The 24,701-nt window shown below is 41.5% G+C and overlaps 1 long non-coding RNA gene across 1 annotated transcript; it reads right to left on the bottom strand.

The window, feature by feature from the left end:
* Positions 1 to 18,131: 18,131 nt before the first annotated feature.
* On the bottom strand, positions 18,132 to 21,445 carry LOC120503373. The gene is made up of 3 exons (XR_005627720.1): positions 21,147 to 21,445; positions 18,245 to 19,124; positions 18,132 to 18,146 (listed from the first exon to the last, which is right to left on the bottom strand). It is a non-coding gene; the product is annotated as an uncharacterized LOC120503373 (long non-coding RNA).
* Between the last annotated feature and the right edge of the window lie 3,256 nt (positions 21,446 to 24,701).

Raw genomic sequence — 24,701 nt, 5'->3', positions numbered from 1 at the left:
TCTCAGAGTAGCAATTTGATGCTGGAAAATTACTGACATGGTCGTATCCTTTGAGAAATTGCTGAAACTCTGAACAGCCCCACAGCCAACGTTGAGGGTTAGGTCTCCCTTTCCTTGCCTCACCAGCCTCGGCTAGGATACAAACACAGCTGTATCCTGTATCCTGCAGGGCTTCATCCTGACCCACCTGCTGCAGAGACCTGAGTTTCTCATCCCTCGCTGCCAGCCTGCAGCTGGAGGCACACAGGATTGTGTGCCAAATTGTGGCTGTGCCCAAGGTACTACACAAAGGTGCCAGCCAGATATCCTGCCAGATATCCTGCACGAGGGTGTATCTTCTGCAGTGCCACTCTGTGGGATGGATTTTTTCTGGTTTCCTACTCAGAGTTCTTTCTTAGGTGCCAGTGAAGAACCACCTCTAACTTTTTGCAACTCTAAGCAGACCATCCTCTACTAACCTGATGCACTCTATGGGACCACCAGAAAATTTAGGATGAGAGGAATCTCAGCAGGTCTCAATCCAGCCTCCAGTTCACGGCAGGGTCAGCTTGAGATGAGATGAGATGAGATGAGATGAGATGAGATGAGATGAGATGAAATTGCTCATAGCTTTACTCAGCCAGAATTTTAACCTCTCCTGGGATAGAGACTGAGGAGACACCCTGAGAAACTTGCTCCAATGCTTCATTGAACCTCCTTGTCAAGGACTGAGAAGAATCAATCCATTGACATTTTAGTGGAGTAGGTCTGGTAAGAGGAAATGTATTGTGGAAGAAGGATACCAAGAAGAGGCCAAGGAAAGGATATCTAAAAGTAGCTCAAAATCAACAGCAGTGGGCCTTATCTCTTTGAATCTGGAAAAAGACTAGATACACTTCCTTTGGACTACCACTTCTAAAGCCTGGTGCCCTAAATTCATAATTTGCCATTGCATCACTGAAATGAAGATTCCTCTTGCTCCTGCTTGTAAAAGAAAATAAGGGTTGATTTTTGCTCTTGACTTAAAAAATTGCAAGAGGAAAATCTTGATCAGAATCTGAAGAACATATATGGGAATTACTGAACAATCTTTAAGACTATCTGAAAATAACTCAAAGTCTCTGCTGATCTGAACTGTGCTGTCAGGTCTCCCCAGGGACTGCCACCCTTGGGGTAATTGTGATATTTCATGCATTGCTTGACACGTCGTGGAACAGGAGGAGCAGCACAGCCTCCAGAGACTCGGAAACAGAAGTTCCAGACAAGCAAAAAGCTTTTTTTAAAGGAACCTGAAAATACAAGCCAGAAGAATTATTCTGACAATGCTTGAAGAGCTGAGAAGAACTGGCATCTCCAGTCTTTCTTCTGTCAAATTCACCTCCCTGCTCTGCTTCATTGTACCCACTGATAATGTGCCTGCTGCCTGCCTCATTGCTCCACACTAATTTTTAATGCAAAAGATGATGCAGCAATGGAGACACTGTGATGAACCTGTTGCTGTCACAAAATGACACGCTCAGCTCTCCAGCTAAGCATGGTTTCACAAGCTGTATTTAGAAGACTCATGCTATGGCTGAGTGGCAGAGTTAGCAGAGCCATTCTATGGCTGCAGAGTCCTGACACCAGTTACAATCCGAGTAAAACCAAGAAACAATCTCCAGGTGCAGCAGGAAATATGGGACAGCACTAAATGGATGGTCTTGGAATCTCACTTTGTTGTAACATTGAATATCCCAGACATGGACTGTCCTTCACAAGAGCCAAAAGCAACACTGACTGATGTGCCCCAAAAGAAGCCAACACAATATTGTCCTCCATGTCACCAGACTCGGCCCTGTGACTCTTGCCAAGACTGAGGCCTTGAGAAGGCAAAGCAAAAGAGAAGCATTTTATTTAGTTCAGTTGGTTAGAGCATGGTGCAAATGATGAGGCCACAGTTTCAATCCCTGTAATGGGCCTTTCACTTAAGAGCTAGACTTGATGATCTCTGTGAGTCCCTATCCACTCAGCATATTCTGTGATTTGTGACTTTTTTTAAGCAGGTTTATGGCTAAGACAGGAAATAGAGGCAGCAATTCACATGCCCTAAGGAAGAAATGCCCTTCTGGCAATGATGTATCTATCTAGATTCCCATAGCTGCGCATGGGAATTGTCAGGGGGGGAGGTTACAAGCTTTCTGCAAAGTAAAATATGCCGAGGGCCGACCCCATTTTCTATTTACATGGGACCAGCAAAGGGAGGACTGGTGAGAGGGCTGAAGGGGGCTCTCGGGAAATAGAAAACAGCAGGAGAGCTGGATTTTCTTTGCTACACTATGCAAATAAAGCAAGCAAACATGACTCTGAAACTGAGCTGATAAATCTGATTCTGATTTCTTAAGAAGGCTCTTCTTTCCAACCTGACAATACATATGTGTATTACAGAGGAGACAAATTACTTTCTACAAATGAAAATCTTGCCAATTCATTTTCATAGTTTACCCGACTTCTCACCACCAACATGATTATTTGAAAATTGAATAATGCTTAGAGATATGCAAATAAATGCAAATAAAACATGTCAAAACTCCCAGAACTGAGGGACCAGATTTTTTTTTCACATGCAGCAGCCAAGCTGGTGCCACCAGGTTCATTCCACACAGCAGTGGTCAGTAAGAAACATTGCATTGCAAGGAGAAGGAATAACCTTAGTCTTGGCAAACTATGCGCCTGTGAGAGGAGCAATATTTGGATTCAGCCATGCTGGAAGCTTGCCACAGCTCAGGGAAAATGTGTGTGAAATGGCTGGAATCAAAAAAGAGCCTTTAATGAACCTTGGCTTTTCAACACATGTTTTTGGCTTTGGAGCTGAGTAACTTTATTGGCTCTGAAGAATATACATAATCATTTTGACACGGAGGGAGCAGACAGAGAAATTACCATAACTGCAGGCAAATATTTGCTATTTCTGAGCAGTTGGCTGTGAACTTTTCCTGAGATGCTGGAAACTGATCTGGGAGATGTTGTCTGCATGTTGCAGACCCTGTGTCGTTGCTCGCTCAGTACACTGGGAACAAAAGTCCTGTTGACTTTCCAGCCACGGTGCTGGAGGTTTCTGCATTGCTACAAAACGTCCTCACACTCACAAAGAGAACATCATCATCATCCTTGTTTCTCACTGAGCTGGTGCATTTGCTCATTTGGCAATCACTCAGTACTGGTAGATCAGTAATGTTTTTTTAATTTCCAGGTGTCTTTTAACATCACTGAAATACTCCTTATTCAGTTCAGGACTATCCTTTAGTCCTTCCATCTAATCTACCTCCCCTGGGTTGAAGGTTTTTAATCTGCTGCACACCTGTGCAGCAACATCTTCTGGCACTGCCCCACTTCTGACTGACAGGACAGCACTGAGCAGGTGACTCAAAGCTCCTCTTTGATTTCCCTTCCGACCAGGGGACACTGCTGCTCCCAGCTGCGGATGTCGGTTTTCCATCAGCCCCGGCTCTCCCGGCATCACAGCCACTGCCCCCGGGAGCGATGGCTGGAATGCCCAGGGATGCTGGCAGTCACACCCTGGGCCCCTGCTGATGGCAGGGCCGGTGGCAGCAGCTCCTCCTCGGAGGGGTGGGCTCAGCAGCACAGGAGGTGCTGGGACATGCAGATGGTGACGTGCGTGTCTCAGTGGAAGATGTTTTGTTTTCCTGCCAAATGCTCTGTCTGCGACCATGCCAGCTCAGAGCTTGAGGTGATTCACGTTGCCTCTGAGCACACTTCACTCTAAAGGTGCTTGTGTGATTTTGGTTGTTTTGGCAAATTCCACAGAGACCTACCCTCAGAAGTAGCTGTTGTATATTTGAGGTCATATTAGAGAGAAGTGAAGAACTGAAATAAAAGACATCTAAAGTTTAATCTTAGTATTTGATTCTCATGTGAGAGGCTTTTAATTTCCACTTGCCTTTTCTCTCCTTAGTTTACTCTGGCATCCGCAGCAGAAACGCCAAACATCACATGACAAATTGTTCTCCTGGTAGTTCAAGCCCAGAGGGCAGGACAAAATGCTGGAAATACGGCAAGGAAGTCTGCACTATGTCATATCCACAAATTAGGCATCCCCATTCAAAAGACTTCTTTCTTTCTGGCATAAAAATTTCCTATTTTTTAGCATCAGTTGTTGCTGACTACAAGTTTTGACCTGGTTCCAACACATCAAGTCTACAGAAAAACCACATAATCCTTTATATCCAGCTCCAAGGTACTCTGCATCACATACAAATCAACTGCAAATTAGAAAAAAAATTGGTGTGGAACCATTAATTATTTTGTGGGAATTTTTTTTTTTATTTTAACAATTTAAAGGGCATAGGAATAATTTAGATGTTCTTGGAAATCATTGGTATTTAGGAACATTACATAATGCAAAGTAGCCCCAGGTTTCTGAGTCCTTAACCATGATGAGAAAACATGGTTCTTTCTCAGAAAAGTTATAAGCACAATTGTTTACAAAAAGCAATGATAAAGCATCAATATTCTTGGAAGAATATAGTATAAATTAAAATGGTGTATATGCTCTGCAGTTATCAATGTTCATGGGCTAGGTTTCATGCCCTGTAAGGGCAGCCCTTGGCCCAAATATCAGAAATAAATAACTGTACTATTTCAGCCCCCCACTGAGCCTAGATTCTCTTGCACAAGGCTTTACTGGGCCTTTTCTTCACTCTCCTCTGTAGTTCAGGTTTTCATTTGTGTAAATCAGGTTTTCTTTGTGAAAACATGACTAGTGTGCAGACAAATAGACTTTATAGGGAGTCACCCTTCACCTGTCAGATTAAATAGCAGTCCTGTTTTGTGAAGTACACTCCATAAATGTCTCTAAATGTGTAAAAACAATCTCCTGTGTCTATAAAAAACTCTAATGTGACAGAAGACCCAGAGGAAAGAAGGCAGTACCAGTCTTAAGATTAGTTATAATTGAAAAGATATTCAGCGTTTTTGTAGAATGATACACAAAGCACCTTATAGTTGCAATTGTATTTAGCAAGCAGACTAGAGAAAGCTTTAGTATTTCAAAATAATTTCAATGGAAATTATTTAAGTTCTTTAAGAAATTAATAGCAACAGAAATTAAATTTTCCCCACTGAGCTTCTGACTTATAAAAATGTACATGGTTTTGGTTTTGATAAATAATCATAGTAATGCAGAATGTTATAGTGTCTTTGGAACTACATGGAATAGACAATATTGTAAGTACTTAGCAAGTACAGCACAGAGGACATATTCTCTGCTCTTCATCTGAAATATGAAAGCTATTTAGTACTTTGTAAAACATGTTAAATGGAGTTTTCTCTCTTTTGAAAATAGCTCTTTTTTCTTCACTCTGTGCAGGTGGAATGTTTGAAAATTGCACAAGACAGGCAATTTTGGAACTTCAACTTGGAGGACCAAATGTTAGCAAATCATTCTGAATGGATCTGAAGTTTAAGGCTGCAATGTTATTCTTTGTGACAGTGGATACATTTTCTTTTTCACCTATTTACATATTCACAGTCAGAAATGCATGGTAGTTATTGTCTAAAAGGGGTCTATTTAGGAAGAAAAGGCAGATACCATTTTTGAAAGCTGTTAGTCCAGGAGCATATATGCACCACAAGATTTATGAAGCTTTAGCCAGGGATATTCATAGCACAAAGCAAGCTGAGTTCCTGTGGGTCATGATGCAGTGGAAAACCATTTCTTATGTAGAAGTTGAAGTAGTTCAGCTGTGTTTCTCAACAGAGAAAGTCCACATTGGATTTACTCAGCAAAGAAATAGCCCATTTTGGTGAGCATGAAACATCCCATCCTGGGGTCTCCTTCTGTCCCTTCTGCATTTCTGTGAAGATCTTAGGCCAGGGAAGGAGTTACAGTTGTGGTGACACTACAGTTTGTGCAACTGAGGTTCTATTTTAGGTGGAGGGTTGTGACTGTCATTGTTCCATTCTCACTGGCATTTCTACTCCTAGCTTCCCTACACAACCAGCTCTGCTGCTTTTGGGAAACTCCCTGGTGCTCCTCTGAGTGAAATGTCCATGTATTGCCACAGGAGTGTGAGAAGGGTTGGTCTCCACACCTCGGTAGCTCAAGAATGAAACTGTGGATTGTGACTATAAAGTGACAGGACAGGTTAAAATTTATTTAGCTGTATGGTTGTTTGGGCTTTTAACAAGAATTTTGTTTTGCTACCAGTAAATTATAGTGATGATGGTAAAAACTGCTTAATCACCAAGAGCTCTACATCACTCTGAGTTGCAGCTCACCCAGCTCAGCACCCACTGGAGTGTGCTACGGATCCAGTCACCACCTGGAGACCTCTCCTGTAGACACCACAATGGCTCAGGATAACACCAGGTACTCAGGGGTGACAGAACAGCAATGAAAAGGATACCTGAACTTTGGGGTCTAAATCTAATCTTAAAAGAGTCAAGAAGTACTTTTGTTGGAGGCAGATGTTGTATTTTCCCATTACCAGCAGCTTAGATCTTTAACAAAAGGTTAAGGATTCCTGCCAGACACAAATACAGATATCTGTGTATCCATGTTTCCTCTAGCAGTGGCGCTTGTCTTCCTCAGCTTCTTCTTTCCATCCTGACTGAAGCCACAGACTGCTCACTCTTCTAGTTCAAAAGTCCCAACCACTCTCTGCAATGACTGTACTTAATATGCAGAGCATTAAAAAAATTGGTCTACGTAAGCCTTGGAAGAAAAGGCATTTGAGTTTGAATGCAAAGCCCAGTCCTGGATAAACCTGGGGTCTTCACTCATACAAAGCCACATCTGTGATAATCGGGGCTGAAAGGAAAGATTTAACCTCTGAGGCTGACGGAGAGCAAAATCATGAAAGGATTTTTTTAGTTGTGAAAAGACGGATCAAGAGTTTTGCTAAATCCTGGGTCAGAGGAAAAGTTGAAAATCACCTCTGCTCTGAATCTGGGACGTTTCAGACTGAAGCAGGTGTGCATCACATCTTGAATATTTCATGTGTGCACATTTCATTCCCTCTATTTTCAATTCCCATTCCCTTAAATTTTATTTACATGTTTCTTCCAACAATATGATAGCATAAAACAGCCTAGTTACAAAGCTTCTCTCTAAATGCCTGATTTAAATAAAGCATCCATTAATTTCTGAACCAATAGTGATACAACATAAAATAGTACATTATTTTTCAGAATCTGGTTCTGCAAACAGTAGACCATTTGACTAAAATATTGCTAATGTACAAATAAAGTCACTCTTGTGCATTAGTGTTTTCAGGCTCAAAGCTTTAATGTGTTATTTTCAAGTACAAATATTTTCCAAGGTGAAAAATATAAATGCTACTATATTTAAGTCCTCACTAAAATGAAGCACAAAGAAAAAAAACTAATGATGAAGGCTTTTCTTCTTGCTAAAGGACTTTTACCAATTTTAACAGAACATCCTTAATATCCACCTAGAATATTATGTGTATAGTAGGTTGCTACTCTGTAATTGGTTTGGTTGATTATAATGATTACAGTAAGTTGGCACAATAGTAGAGCTACCTGGAGAAAGTACTTCTGCAGAGTGCACAGAAATCTGCTCACTGAAGACCATATTGTGTGTTTGGAGGTCAGAAATTCTGATTTACAAGAATGACAGCTTTTTAACTTTGCTTACATTTCTCTAAAAAATAAAAGTATCTTCCAAGTGCTTCTTAAAATAAAATTACAAAACCTTTTCCTATGGACTGAGATATTAATTTTGACAAACTTTAAGAGATAGTGTTATCTCTTTTGTGGGCTAATCCAAGAAAGGTTATTTCAAAGCACATTAAAGAAGTAACGCTTAGCTCTCTATGTGTGAAACGGGAAGTGTTTAACACCATGGACTTGCCTGTGATCTGGACAGCACATTTGCAGAGGGGATGCCCTTTGCTGGAGCTGCACTCTTCCACAGAGAGCATTGGTTGCACTTTGGCAGGTGTTGCTGGGAGGAAGGAGCACGAGCTCACACCAGCCATGCCTGCCAGCTGTGTGAGGGGCAAACCTGGGCACCTCTGCACTCAGACTTCTTTTTAACACATAGGTGCAGCAAAGAAGGAAGTAACATCACGCAACATCACTTTCCAAACACATCCCCCTCTGGCATCAAAGGCAGCTTGCTAGTGGATGGTGAAGCTGTCACGGGAGCCCCAGCATCCTCCCAACAGGAATCCCTCTGGGTGTGAGTGCACTGCAGCCCTCTTTAAGGACTGAATGGCTGCCCACTGTGCCCCCAGATGCAGGTTACCAATGGCTTTCTGTTGGCAACAGGGAGAAACACCCTTACTGTGGGGAGGATTAATTTGTTTTAAGCAAGCAATGACAACCCTTCATGTTTTCCAAGAGAGGAAATGAACCTCCAATTAATTATGACACTTGATTAGGTTACTTAAATTGCTGAATTTCTAGCAAAATCAGCAGTGCCATCTCCCCAACACCGTATGTGTGATTTGATGGCCCTTATAGTAATGCAGCTCTGCACACCTCCTGTTTTAGGGACATTCTCTTTGCTGTTTCTCAACTTCCAACTCATCGCTGGGAGAGTGAATTTCCACCTTGTGATTTCACAATCTTTCTGAGCATTGCTCTGGTGATCACCCAATGATTTTGGGGCAGATTTTATTTCCTTGAAATACTAATGCATTCCAAATGAAAATAAAAGAGGTCTGTGACTATAATACTACCTTTGGTCAGTTTTATGTCAATTGAAACAGAAATGCAACTTCAAAGCCCTTGAAGCAATGGGTGACTATGCAAGGGAACATTGGCCTCCAATAACATAAAAGACTGCTAACTCAAAGCCTTATAGGAATTTCTTCTGATCATTAAAAGCATGTAATTTCCTTATTTTCAAATGGTAAAGAGTGACAGTGGCAGTAGTAAAGCAGAATACTGAGAGTGCAGTACTGCGTTGTCACTGTGCTAACCCTGCTGAGAAGCCAAAGTCTGTTCTTCTCCCCACCTCAATGCCTTTGCCAGCTCTGAGGTAGGAGCTGAGGGGGGCCTGCAATTCCACTCTGCTCCTTGCTGTCCTGGAGCTCTGTTGACCTTCCTCCAACAGCCCTTCCCATAATTTCCCCCATTTCTGAGCAGGGGATAGTTTTTAGTCTGCACACTAGAAATGAAAAATCTGTGGGCAATTACATGTACCATATTCCCTGATGGAAGTGGAAGGGCAGATTGGAAGATGTGGGGTCCATGGGAGGTGTAACAATATATGGACCCATCTGGGTGGCACTGAGATCAAAACTCTCCTGTGGTCTGAAACCCTATTAAAAGAGAATTATGGCAACCTGGGCAAGACTGGGCAGAAGAAAGCAGAAAATGAGGCATCTTTTATGAGAAGGTACAAATTTCAGATACTTAAGTGTTGAGTGATTGAAAAAACAAACAAACTGTGAGAACAATGCTGTTATAAATTCAGCAAACTTTAGCACATAAAAATGACCAACAGGGTCCTAGACTATGAATTCCTTAAAACAGGTGAATAGGTGGTGTGGAATTTAAAGAAAAAAAAGCGGGGGGGGGGGGGGGGGGGGAAGGGAGTGAGAGGATTTTCTGTTTATTACCATTTCCTCAACATAAACCCAGGAGTTCATGAAACTCTGCATGACACGTGGCAAAGACCCTGCCTGGCAAATCAGTGGTGGCTCTGGCTGCCACTCCTACACACAGAGCACAGAGCCTCCACTGGTGGGTGGGTGGTAGGGGAGTGGAAGGGGACCTCCGCCCACCCAGCTGCTCCCTGCCCTTGGATAAGGAGTTGTCAGTATCCCTGCAGTCTCCTGCTCTCCTCTGTGTTTACCCTGATCTCACATCTGACTGTAGCTCAAGAAGTTACATTCCTGCAGACAATCCTGGCTTCAGGAACAAAAGATTTTCTGAAAACCAATCATTTCTGTACACAGCCATTGTGGCTAAGGCCACAGGGCGTGCCCAGGTGGGGACATGCAACAGCTTGCACAACACGGTGTCCTTGGAAAACCAGCAACTATTTCCAATATTTCAAAGCAAGCCAAACCAGAACACCCTCCTGAAGGAGGAGTATCTGCCCATGGGAAGGTTTCTCCACACAGGACATCCAACTGGGAGCTTGCCACCACTTTCTAAAACAGGTATGTTGACATAGAGAGGCACAGCCCAGGCCCTGGTGCTGCTCTGCATACCAGGCACTGGCGAAACACAGTGCTCAGGCATGGGGAGAGGGCACAAGTGCTCATCCTGATGCAATGTGTACCTCCCTGGGAACACTGGATCTTTTGCCTCTGACGTGGTCACAGTCTGGATTCAATCTTTCCTATCTTCTTCAGTTCAGTAGCTATTCAGGGATTTGCCTCTTCTGCATTTTCACATCTCTCTTGCCATCTCTACAATTATATTTTTCATTTTTCAAACTAATTAAACCAATATTTTACTTACCCCATCCCCTCCCAAACAAATCAATATATTTGTTTTCAGGATTTTCCAGAGGTAAATTATAAATATTCAACTTCTTTCATGAACATTGGGCAGTTTCTCCAATCACTTGAAGCTTCAGTAAGAGCAATCAGTGGTGAGGATTAATGGTACTCACTACAGAGCTGATGCTGAAGTGCCTCAAACGATCACAGTTGCTTGTCACTCAGCAGAGCTACAGAAGTCACCAGCTTGCACCATGGAGATATCCACACACGAAGGCAGAAACACTTCTCCACAACCATTTTCCCACTCAAAACAGGACCCCTGTGTCTAGCAGCACTAGTGGCACGTCTCTGAAGGGGAGCTGTAGGGATACTCCTCCCAGCCAGACTCTCCTCACAGCTGACATCTCTGGGCACCGAGTCTCTGGTCTCATAGTTGCTCTTCAGGCATGTGGCACCTTCACTACATTAAGACGGTTTTGTTCTGTGACCGATTTGTGCTATGTTGGCAATATGCACAATAGTCTTACTGTGGGGAGTCTCTCTTGAGTCAGCTCCATGGTTCTTCCTTGACTCCTTTTGCTTTCAAAATCTTTGTGGCAATTGCAAAGGTGAGCCCAGCATGAGACTCTTCCACCTATTGGCTACAGCAAAACTGAGGAGGAAGCTCCCTGAGCGCTCTTGCTAATATGACTTCCCAGGGTAAAAATCACTTTCATGTTCCCAGTTCACAGAGCTGAAGCCCACAATATGGTTTCTCCAGGATGGACTCCAACCACCAGATTCCAGCTCCTTGGAAATATTGAATATTTGAGAATTTGTACACCTTGCTCAGTTTTTTGAAACTTTATAAGGAACTGGAATCTATTTAAGACCTTGCATTTAGATATCCGTCTCTGCAGCCCTCTGAAAGAGGAAGGAAAGGAAACCCATAGCCCCCACACACATAAAGACCCAGCAGTCCAGTGAGGCCTGGGGAACAGCTCCATATGCACCACAAACAGCCCTGTGGTGGTTCCTTGGGTCCAAGATCATTTTTGGGTACAAGATCATTTTTGCCCTATGTTCTCAGGCTCCAATCATGGTTCTGATCCCACATCAATGTGAAATTGACAAACACCCTGGGACATCAAGGCAGCAAAACCAGGATGAGATAAAGACCTGGGAGGCAAACTGCCTGATTTGGGGCCTTCTGTCATGGAAGAGTTAGAGATGTCACAACATGAACTCGTGCCATGCACCATTAATGCACAGCAAAACTGACTGCTGTGCAGAAGGAAAACAAGAAAGCCATGGTGAGGAAAGACTGAAACACTCATGTCCTTATCCCCTATAACATATTCATGTTTCCTTCCTGCCATTCCCGCATTGCATCTCTACCATCTCTCTCTCAGCCATCACAAAGCATCAAGAAGAATCTTGATTACCAGTTCCATGGTGGGCAGACCACTACATCTGAGAATTGTTCAGGTCAGAACTTGCTGCAAAAACATGCATCATAGAATTGTCTAACTTGAGCCTCCAGTTTCTCAGCCTTGCTCTACCTTTACAGTGAGGTTAAAATACCCACCTCCTTATGGGACAATTTTCTTCATAGAGGAGCTGTGATTAGATCACAGATTCAGCTGTCTCCAAGATGAAAAAAACCCACTGAATTCCCTATTCCCAGATTTTTCAGGTGTGCTGTTCTTCAGGTTAGGAAGAGAGCTCATTTCACATCAGCCTTTTCAATTCAGGTGCCACCTGGATCCAGTTTGTTTTGTCCATGAACCAGAACCAGTGTCCCTTGCTTCCTCCTAACCCCTTCACTCAGGAGATTCCTCTTTACTTCTGCCTGACCCTGAACATCCACTATTTGTGGTCTTTCACCAATGGCCATCACAACCCACTCCATTCTCTCCTGCAGAGTATCCTGCGTGCTGTTTCAGTGTCACTGACAGTTTCAGGGCAGGAAGGCCATGCCTGATGCTGTGCTTGTAAAAGCACCATGTATGCCTGTTCTGACAGAAGGCTACTGCTAAAAGGTGTGTTTTCTTAATAAACAACACAACCTGCAAGCCCTAGATATCTGTATAACATCAAAGTTATTTTTAAAAAGAACAGCAATTGCTAAATATTCCACAGGAACCACAAAAATAAAGAAGCCTATTTAAAAATGTCATATATATATATATATATTTTAAGATGAGTCATGCAGTTTCTGCAGCTCCATCAAGTTCCAATCAAATCTCTACCCACTGGTTTTATTACTCTTGATTACTTTTTTAACTGCTATAATTCCTCTAAGGCTGGCTTACCCCATGGCAAACCCTCTTTGTGGCACAGACAGCAAGTACCTACAAAGGGAGCAGACAGGCTCTAACGAGGCAAACTTCAGCCTAGAAACGCCTAGAAATGACATCCTGGGAGGGATGTACAGTACCATGGTAATCTTACTCATGCTCACAGGCAGTGAAACACCATTGTGCTCTCTCTTCTAATGGACACTGATCATAGAGTAGCAGAGCTAGGAACAGAACCCAGCACACATTTTAGTGAAATCCCTTAAATTTCTTAGCAGCTAAATTTCATCTATGAAATATCATGTCAGAGGCTGGGAGAAGATCACATTCCTAGGCTGAAGTTGAGGCTCCCACTGGGCAACAGACAGTACTACCCACTTGTTGCCACCTTTGCACAGCCCATTTCTTGTCTGTGGTGTCAGGGATCAGCTGCAGCTGGAACCTGGCTCTAAAAAGCCACAACTGGTTGCAGCACTGAATGCTCAGCAGCTGGACCCTGCAGATGAGACCCAGAGAACTAAGGCCATACCTGTTGGATAAAGTCTGCTTTGCACAGGACCCTCTGGAATTTTAATATGCCCCAGGAATAAAAAGATATAATAATGAACCCTAAAAAACCACTGAAGCAATAGTCTTGAAATGGATACATTAGAGATCCTGCCATTTCACACATATAATTTGGAGTGAATTGCCCTTTATAGTGATTCAACCTGTGATGTGCTCACATACCCTCTCAAATGCTGCTTTCTATTTAGGACGGATTTTTATCCTTTCCCATTTTAACCTTCAGAGCAAAAACAGGTGGGTTTTGGTTTTTTGGTTTTTGGGGTTTTTTTTGGGTTTTGTTTGTTTGTTTGTTTGTTTTTTGGTTTTTTTTCTGTCATGGTTCCCTCTTTGCCCTTGTGTTCTCTGGGATCCTCCTCCATGGCTAACTGTCAGCCAAAAAGAAAATGTGCTTGGGTCTCAGCTCTGCCAGCTCACGCTCACCTGCACAGAGGGCACAACAGGCAGTTTGGGAAGGAAGAAGGAAAACTAACATCTTAAATACTTCAGATTAAGATTGATCAAACTCTTCTTCCAGAGCTTACTCTTTGTGCATCTCTGGCCTGAACTGGGTATCTTTGGTGTAAGAAAGCAGTACCGAGCTGAGCACAAACAGAATCATTGCACCTTTGTTTTCTGGATGTGCTGTTACCACGCAGCCACCCCACTACTTTTCCTGAGGGAGAAGTGGCTGATAACATCGGTTTGTTACCCAAGTCTTGAAAAACAGGGTACAAACATTACTGCCAGCTGGACAGTGTCACTGAACAGCCTGGTGACTGGGACAATTCCTTGTTACAGGAATCTTTGTTAGAGGCTTGCATTGCACAGTTCCACCACATCCCATTTGGACGCTGCAAACCAACACCATGAGGAAGGGAAACACAGCCCATCGCCCGCCCTCCCCTGCTGCCCTGTCTTGCTTTTCACAACTCAGAGACTACCAGCTCCCTCGTGAAGGAAGGGCTTTTATTTTGCCCTTTCAGGAGGGACCCGAGGCAGGAGAGGTGGCTGGAGCATGGGCAGAGCTGGTTTCGCCTCCCGGGTGAGTCACCGAGCTGCCTTGCCTCTATCAGGTGCAGTGTAAATCCAGAGCAGTGCCTGCTCCTTTTCATTAAGGGCCTTGAGCTCGCTGCAGGAAAGATGAAAAGGGCTGGTCATTATCCATTACATGTGACCCATTCACTTGCTGATGGGCTGGTTTTCATCTCCCTGCCCTGCCTGTAGGCAAGCATCCCCCAATACCCTAATCTGCTTTTTTTGTTCTCCACCATTTATTTTCCTAGGAGCCTTGTCAATAGTGGCTCCATTCCCTTCCCATGCCTCCCAGCGCTGTAGATTCAGAAGCCTTAAAGGGTTCCAGCTCACGGTAACACATTCCAGAAAGTCTGACCGCTTATTATAAAGCCAGTGTAGGAAGGATTTGAGAAAAGCACGATGTAACAAGAGAGCTGGGTAAATGCACAGCACACGCAGCCTGGAAACGCTCGAAGGTGAACGGGAAGGGGAGGCGGGGGCATTTGGAAGCCCATTAAATGAGAACTTATCATCCGATTTATGTAAATCACTTCAAATGCCTTCATTTATTAAAAGTATTAAGCTGCATTACTGTTTGCCTTTGGTCCCCTAATTTGGTTGCTAATGTCTAAAACAACTGTTGAAATTAATTTGAAATTAATGTTCCTATATAATTACTTAATGAATCTCACATTCACTGCCCTTAGCTCGCAGTCGACAAAGGATCTCACCCGCCACATGTAAGAGGTTGGAATACCGACTGTGATTTTAAAACGGTTGCTAAATTATAGTTTGCAAATATTTTACATTTATATCACACACTTCATCTTGAAGGATCTCACTGTGTTTGAAATGTTACATAACATTTATTCTTTAGTAAAATTCCACCACAAAAACTTTCTGGGCATCAATCTTCTTATTTCCCTGCATGCCATGAAATTAAATCAAATTTAGCTGTATCATTATGCAAACAAAAAATCATACCTGCATTAAAAGATTATTATTAGTGCTGTAAAGTCAGACAGTTAAAAGATAGGAAATGCTGAAACTGAGACTCTGAGCAATATAAGTTCCTTTTCCCATACATATGTCTTCTCATAGTCTTTAATTTTATGATCACGTATTTTCTTATATGCACCCCCTCCCTCAAGGGACTTATTAGTCCTTGTTAGTGTCCAAGAAAAAACAGGATAAGAAAAAAATAAGGTTCAAGAAAAAGCTAGCAGGGAAAGGTAGCCATTTGTGGAGTCCTTGCCTCATTCCTTACAAAAGCTGCACAGGTTGTAATGCGTGTGCCTCCTTTTCTGGGTGGCTGACTTGGTACCCCATAAATCCTGATTGGCAGACATGCTGAATATGCACAGCAGTAACTGAAGCTAAAGAAACATTTGAACGTGCAGAGCATTTTACATACTACCAAACCCAGTGAACGATGAGGTCCTGGGGTCTCACACTTAAAATAATCGTACACTTCAAAGGGGAGAAAACACTTCTCCCTCTCCCAGGGACAGTGGAAAATGTATTTGAGCAATTGCAAACCAGCCGGACTGCTGTGTTATGGAGACCCACATGTGCTCCTTCTCTCCAGCACCACGTGGACACGGTGCAGCAGGAGGGGAACAGGACACACTGTGACCCAGCAGCAGCAAATACCTGGGGGAGTGTTGGTGCTGTTGCACAAGGTAGCAGAGGGAGGTAGGCGTGGGGCGGAGGGGGAAACAGCAAAGGCTATTTTGAAACAAAAGGGCTGAATTTAAGGCCTTCCAAACAGCCTTACTTTGGACTGCTCACCATTCTGTGTGCTTACCTGTGACTTTGCATTTCTTCTTAGGTGTGTATGGCTTCTTACGGATCAAGGCAAAGCACAAGTGCCTAACGTTGGCAATCAGCAATGTTCCAGAGCTTTCCTCCAAATTAGTTGAACAACGCTTTGCCTTGACACATCCTCAGCATCTAGGTCACAGCAAGTCACCCTCCCCACACTGCAAAACACCCCCTCCTTCGTCTTGCAGAGAGCTGTAGATGTGTGCCACATAGCCTGGCAAGGCTCAGAGTAAGGATACTGGCCAAGAGTTCCACAGCTTGGCTGAGGGATGGGCCAGTGAAGAGGACAGGTCCCCAAACACAGGACAACATCAACCTAAATCTCCTTCCTACAACAGGGAACAGAGACTACCCAGCAGCCCACACCCAGCCATCGCCACGCACACACCTCCACGTGCTGTCCTACTTTCTTAACTAGAAAGTCCAACCTCTCCTCCGCTCAGATCTTTGCCAAACCTCCCTCTCTTCAACACATTCCCACCCTTGACAGGCTGCAGATCTTCCTTCCGAAGTCTGTCTTCTCTCAGTGGGTCCTCCCTCACAAGCCCAAAGTATTCCTGTCTCCCACACTTCATGCATTCCTCAAGTAACAAGAATCATTACAACACCTCCAGGAACAACCGCCAAAGGAAACCTCTCCCAGCAAGGCAAATCTAAAAATCTCAAGTCTACAAGCACACAGGAATATTAGTTCCTTTTAAAGGTGAATGGCAGGAACATAAGGATGAAATATACTGTGACATCCTGGCCAACCACCTCGACATCCTTCTTGAACACCAAAGCTGTCAAAAGTGAACCAAAATGGGCAAAGTCTCTAGCTTGCCTCAAAGACAGCATTGTAAGACCATATCATCAAACCGACCTTCAAAGCAGATTGCTCTCCTTTTTTTCCAACTGGGGGTTTCATACCAGAAGCTGAAGGTTGATACTGTGAGAGTGCAGAGCCACTACCTCAGCCTAGACTTCCATTCCAATTCTGCTTTTTGAAAAAGAGGGAAAGATAAAGATACTAATACAACTGAGTATTAGAAGAGACTCAGCAAAAAAAGCAAAAAACTCAGCAAAAAGCCCCTTTCTTGAGGCAAAGGTGCTTTTCCATCTCCACGGCTTCCTCCTGCTGCTTGCAATCACAGGGACAAGGCTGCTTTAGTCAGGTTTCCAGAGTCCTGTAATGGAAAGCAGCTGTCCCTACCCAGATTGCACCAGACATCTCCATAACTATTTTGTCATCTTCTTTTGGTCAGTTTTGTTACTCAACTTCCCAGTGCTGCTGTTAAGATAACAACAGCAATCCTAGGACTGTACTCAACATACTTTTTTAAATTTCCAACAGTAACCTGAGGATGTTTGTATTGCTACTTACCACTCGCTATACAGACTTTACATTTGTTGTGTGTCAAAACATGAACTCCAGAACGAACTTGTATTCTCCTGATGTGGGCGCTATACAGACTTTACATTTGTTGTGTGTCAAAACATGAACTCCAGAACTTGTATTCTTCTGATGTGGCCTGCATGACCCACATCTCTCAATGTGAACAATTTAAGTGACTAGGGCAAGCCTACTTGAAAAGACTTCCCTTTCTTTTCCCAAGCTGCACAGAGCTGGACAAACTGCCAACATTCAACACCATCTGAGACATTCAGTTTTGCAGAACCATTCAGATGGCAATGAAGTTCTCAGTCTTTACATAGCTATCTTCAGAAAGCAGTAAGAACCACAGTGAATCTTGCCTCCACCATTAAAATAGCACCACCCAATAATTTTGGGGAGGGGAAACTCCCTCACATTTTGCATTAATCAATGTCACTACAACATAAGATATTCAGTTATTTAGTTAACAAGGTTAAATAACTGCATGTCCCTCAACTATACCTTTATTCTGAAAGCTAGCTTTAAGTAACAATTAAGTCTCCGTTTCTCCAGGTAAACAGCTAAAAAGCTAGTAGCTCATTCAAATTCCATATGTAACTATAGTTGGCCCTTTATTTTAAAAAACCCTAATTTAATTTGGAGCTACGGTTGCCATCTCCCTGTCTTTGCATACACCAGCTTTAACAGGTCCTTTGGGGAGCGTTCCTTTATTTTAAAAAACCCTAATTTAATTTGGAGCTACGGCTGCCATCTCCCTCTGTCTTTGCATACACCAACTTTAACAGGTCCTTTGGGGAGCGTACATGGAAGTGGTAATAGGTGTGGTAATTCCCACTTTCTGTTTTCCAGTTCAGAGAGTAATTGAATCCAGTCACTACCGCGCTATCTTTCTGGCAAATCTTTGCTAGCCTCCATGAAATGAGTTGGAAGTTTGATTTCTGTTCTCCACAGGCATGTTTGCGTGATACAGATGAACTGCTGTAACTGGCAAATTGGAGGCAATTTCAGCAGAGATTCCTAGGCTTAAGTAAGTGCAAGAACAGAACTTTCACCTCCAGAGAAGTCTCATCTTTAACAGTCCTGAGAAATGACAGGACAAGATTGGAGAGTTTGGATTTCTGCTGTTGCAAGACACTTTGAACTCTGTTTTATTAAACCAGCACTCACATGAAATTACTAAAAAAAAAACGCCAAGTCATTATGAAATAAAATACTGAGGCAAAACAAGTTTTATCACTCCCTAATACTGCTTTCAATCTCTGCTGCATTTTAATTGGAATACACAAGTATTTTATTTCCTGTGACAGCAATATTCATTAGTCTTCATTCTGGTTACACATGTTTAGCCCCCCAGGACAGCAGCCAGTGCAAGAGCATCAGCTACTGACAGACCACTAGTGGCATTCCAGGCAGGTCCGTGAATTCCGCCACACAAGACACTTCAGAACCAAAATACAACGGACCAGGTGAGTAGAGGCTAAATGTATGACCAGGCTAAGATTAAAAACTTTATTTTTTATACAAAACAATAATAAATCCAAGCAGATAATGAACTAAGTGTGTTTTCTCATTTTCCATCTTCTTTTCTCAATAAAGTCTATCCACAGTTCAGTGTTAAACCACTCCATATTCTGCAAAAGCTATGACGTTTCCATCTTGTATCCATGTTTTTCTAATTCAGCTCTGTATGGAAGAGAGACAGATATATTGAAACACATACACAATACTGTTAGATGTGTGTTTTTTAAAAAAATTAAATATACTACACAATATGCAATCATTTTAAATAGCAATGTCATACTACTTTTTTATTCATACCAATTACCTTAACCTTACTAACTTGGTAATTCTTAAACTCCAATTTTTTATCTTAAATCACTATAAGTGACTTCTCAGTGAAAAATTCAAATATTTGTTTTAATCACAGTTACTGCCCTCTGACTCACCATATGGCAGGAAGTAGCACCTATGCACCTGCAGCATCTCCAAATTCATTAGAATAACCAAAACATTATCTTATACATTATTCTCAACATTTTCTTAACTCAAGCAAGCTCACTATTTTATTTGACTTAACTGCATGTGTTTCCAAAACAATTGTAAGCTTTTTTTTGCTTTTAGAATAGTGCAGCCTGCAGCATCTCCAAATTCATTAGAATAACCAAAACATTATCTTATACATAATTCTCAACATTTCCTTAAGCAAGCTCACTATTTTATTTGACTTAGCTGCATGTGTTCCCAAAACAACTGTAAGCTTTTTTTTGCTTTTAGAATAGCGCACTCTGGAATTTTTATTTATGTCTTGCTGCAATACACCTCGCAATGAACAATTCTGAGGGAAACAATTGCTTTGTTATCCTTAGCTGTGGCCAGGACAGCAAGTCAGGAACTACAACTGTTATCACTCCTGCCCTGCCACCACTTTGCCTCTCACCTGCCTCTGAACATCAGCCAGGATGCATCCTGTTTTATCCCATTTTATCCTAGCACATGTGTGTCTAGATGCAGAAGTACAAATCTCTAAAAATATTTTGGGTTAGTCTGCACATTTAGTAGTAAGACTTTAAAAGTGGAGGACTGCAGCATTTGCTTTCTAGAGATGGAAGAAACACGCTACAGCCAGGCAACACTGCAAACCACTACACGGTCACCAATACCACAGGCTGCAGCTAAGGCCAGTTACACAAAGTTTGTTTAGATCAACTGTGTCTATCAAGAATTATACTATTTCTTGAAAGTCTGTTTCATTACATGTTTTCCAATATTACCATTTAACTGCCTTTGAACCATATATGAAATAACTATGCCAACAATTTTTTGTGCAGAAGACACAAAAATAATTCCTTTCCCTGGAGTACAAGGGAGATCAACGCAGGAACTGTTTAAGCAGGCTGTACTACAGACAGTTTGCTCCTCATGAAAGACACTGAGGGATTAATTATAAAATCTGGCTTTGTTCTGAATGCTTGAAACAATTTAAGTTATAATTATGCGTCAGTAAAGGATTACTGAAACTACAAGTGACAAAGAGGATTAAGCAACTGGTTTAGAGGTACACAAATTGCTATCACTTTTTTTAAAGTATGTAATTAACAATTACTTTGCTGTTGTTGCTCATAAACAGTATGTTCATCACATAGGAAAGAACCTTAATGTTAATACAGATCACTAATCTCCAGAAAATTTGCCATTTGGACAAAGAACAGCAGTGCTGTTTTAAAGTACAGACATAAAAACTGTAGCATACTTTGCACACCACATAGCACAAAGGGATAATCTTGGATGCCTTGCCATTAATCTTGGCAGTACAATTCAGAACTTTCACACACACACATACAAAAGTCATTAGAAAAGGATTCACTCATGTTAAATTGACAAAGTGTCAACTATATCTCAATGTTCCATGATCTTTGCAATGTTTGCGTAACAGAGCAAAATTCTGTCACCACAATGTCCTAAGGCATTTTCAGTAGAATTATTAAAAGATGAAATGCTGATCAGTACTTCAGAGTCTTGTAATCCCTAAATCTGGGTCTAAAAGGCTTTAAACAGAAAAGCAAAAAGTAGAGCTTTCATTTATTTCCATTTCAGATCTTTATTTCTTCAAAATAAGCAGATGTCAAACTTTTAGATATTAAATAATTCAACTCCATTTAAAATATCTAACCTGTCTTCTAGAACAGAAAGTTTAAATAAAATTACCTTAACTGATTGGAGAAATCATCTTCTACATTGTCATCATCCCAGTTGTCTTCCCAGACATGTGCATCTTCATCTTCATCTAAACCAGTCCAATCTAAAGACAGAAAAGCAGGTCTAAACATTGTGTCCTGCACTGCTTTGGTAGCATGTCTTACTGACCAATTAGCTCAGCCAGGGGGAAAGGCAGACTTCTGGTAAATTTAACAGAGAAGTCTGGAACACATTCAAGTGTTTATGAGACACCAAGATCTATAACACATCTCAAAATTTCTGTAATTGCAACAAAAACCAAACTTGGTGGAAAAAATCATTACACACACATCGTGGCTTGCAAGATTAAACATTCCTAAGAGATATTTTGCATACTTATGGATAAACTGTAGCATCATCCTTCCAGATTTGTATTTAAACACCTTTTCCAGATTAAAAAAGTAAATATGCATCAGATGCTTTAGCCAAAACACAGACACATTCTCTGTTCCCTCAAATCAGATGCAGTCAGCGTATGGACAAATGACAAAAAAACTATCTGTCATGCAAAAGTGAAGGCAAATTGAGACAAGCATCTGCAAACAGCACTAGATACCTCTAATCAACTATTTCTGGGCTCCCGAGACAGCAGAAGCTGTCTTGCCTTTGTAGGGAAACACTTTATGTCTATTTACTAACTTTAATTATATTTTTCCTATAATAAAGTAATCTGGCACATCACCCTTGACAAATTACTCATCACACACTTAATCTTTGATTTTAATTTTTTTCTAATAATGAAACAAAATAGTTCAGAAAAATAATGAAAATTAAAGGCTCAGAATCAATACGAAAACATTAGCTTACTTGATTTTTTTTAGTTTCTCAGTCTATTCCTACTGAAAGACACACAGTTTTTCAAATGTCAAAAGAAAAGAAGCCACCTAATTTTGACTTGCAACTTTTTATTTCTCAAAGTCTATTACTTTGCAATACTGTTATTCCCCTTTCGTTCTAGTAAGCCATCTGCTGCCCGTGCAGAGAAAGCTTTGAGGACTGAAGTCTAAAGTAACAGTAAACACCGATGGAGGTATGGGGGGAGCAAGGGAGAAAATTAGTGGGGTAAAACATCAAAAACTAATTCACTGTGAACAGCTAACTTTCCAAGAATGAAGCCTGGTCTTTGCATTTTCTCCTCCTTTTTCTAACACTGACAGGCAACAAAATTAATATTTGAGATTCACCAGGACAGGAAAATCCATTTGTCACTGATTAAAGACACACGTGTGGAAGGCATTACAATTAAGTTTCCTACTCAAATAAATTATATAATGGGAAAAGATGAAGGAGCATAGAAACTGTGCTGTAAGAGCAAAAGAAAAATCTGGGAAGAAAAAACGTTGTATATAAAAATGCATTATTTGGATTTAGCTGTATTGCTAGTTCCTCAAAAGGGAAGGGCTTATCCTTTAGAACCACCTGCAATAAGCTTTGCCCTTGCCAGTTTATATTCCATTGATTTTTTTTTCAAAAAAGAAACAACTTTACTGATTAAATGAATTTTGAAGAGAGAAAAAAAAAGCTCAAAAACCTTAAAATTAACACAAAGTCAAACTTTTCTACCTACCAACATCTAAGTAGCTCAGACAAAACTACAAACTTGAAAAGAAAAGTCTCCCAGTAACTCATATCCAGCACAACAAACAGCAGCTTCAGTCACAGAAGATCAGCAGGGCAGATTGCAAAAAGATGCTCTAAATCACTCTGAGTAAAGAGGAGTCAGAAAGGCACAGCTCAGCTTCCTTGCTGGGGTGGGGAGGAGAGTGAAAGTAAAGCCTAAATTATAAATTACATTCTCATCCCTGGAGGACAAGGTTCTGCAGCATCTGTATATTGAAACTATTACCCCAGAATTGTACAATACAGTTATTACTCCCTGCTACATTATTTGCCTGTGACTAAACAAAAGTAAAAAAAGGTAGAGCATTACCTGGGATTTAAAGTATTAAGATGACTTAAGAGTCCACTACCATTAAGTATTACTAATATACACCATAATTACAAACATGTCATGGCTGAACTCCTTAAAAATATACTTTTATATGCTGATCACTGATTGTTTTATTTTGTACTTGGGAAACAAAAAATAATTTTTAGGATTTTAGGGTTCTTTATCCCCTGCTCTATCACTTCCCATTATATTCTGAAATGCACTGTACAAAAGATTCTTAAGTGACTCATTTACATGTATTTTCATCTACCATAGTATACTTATGCTATACTTCAAAGTATCCTATAAAAATTGGACATGTCTGGTTTTGATACATAACTTGATTTCATACATTGTTTAAGTAAATTTTTAGGTTGGAATAAACCCCAAAAGTCCGTGTTTTCATCCCTTAACATAGACTTGCATTATCTAATTTCCTTTGGAAATAAAAACTGGGTAATAGAATACAAAGTTCTTCTATTGCTAGAAAGTGGTGTTTTAATTTGAAAGAACAACAATTTGGAATGGGTTTGAGCCCAGTTATCACAGCTCTTTCCTAAATACTGGAGATAACAGACAAAGTGGTCTGAACACTCAGCATCTCAAAACTATAACCGCACTTGAGGATGCAAAGGGACCCTTTTAGAGGTTTTTATTTTCTGCAAGAAAGAACATCTAGAAGGCTGACGATGGTCACTTTTTAGTAAGTATCTGCTCCACCCAGAAAGCCTGCACAGTACTTTGCTTCAGCATTACAGATGGAGTCGAGCAAAACTAATTTCACCTTCTGTAACATCAAGTCAGGGCTCTGCCCAATCCAAGGGCCAGAAGCTTCAGAGACTTCCCCTACTGTGAATATTTAATTTACATTAATTTTTTTTTTCTTTTTAGGAAACACTTCTGCAAAAGAAAGTAGGGTCTTGTAAATTTATTTTAGCTAACATCCTAACTAGGTCATGAACTTCATCAGTACCTGCAAAAAACATTAACTTTAGCAGAACTAAAGGGCTCAGAACACTAAGGCTTGTAAGGCCACAGAAAAACCACACACAATGAGGACATTAGAGAAAAAAAATCCTGATGTTACTGATAGATATAATTTCTCATATATATAAAATCCTGATATATATAATTTCTCATAATCCACAACTTGAGACAGAATTAAGGACATAAAAAGTAAACATGCCCTAATAGGGATATTTCCAAGACTACCTCTAGGACACTGAGTTATTTTATTGAATTTAACTTCCTTATTAAGTATATCTGTACCTACGAAAAGCAAAACAGCATATACGTATCTGTGCTTCAATAGGTAAAGAGTAACCACAGAGCGCAGTATTTCATTTTCACACATTTTTCCACCTTACGCTCAAGTTTCCGGCCCTCGTCCCTCCTCTGCCTTGCCATTCTCATCTCCAGTGTCAAAAAGCAGTCAACTTCTCCCGCACTCGTTCCCAGCCCTCTCGCACAATGACACAGCACTTCCAGCGCGATGTGCCCAGCGCCGCGACACCGCGGCCGAGCCGGGCGCGGGCACAGCACCGCGCTCGCTGGCGCTCCGAGGCGCTGCAGCCGCTGCCCGGCCGGGCTGGGCC

This window comes from Passer montanus, unplaced genomic scaffold, assembly GCF_014805655.1.
Source record: "Passer montanus isolate IOZ18808 unplaced genomic scaffold, ASM1480565v1 scaffold10, whole genome shotgun sequence".
NCBI classification, from domain to species: domain Eukaryota; kingdom Metazoa; phylum Chordata; class Aves; order Passeriformes; family Passeridae; genus Passer; species Passer montanus.
The sequence above is the reverse complement of the archived record's forward strand: the minus strand, read 5'-3'. Positions and strand labels throughout refer to the sequence as shown.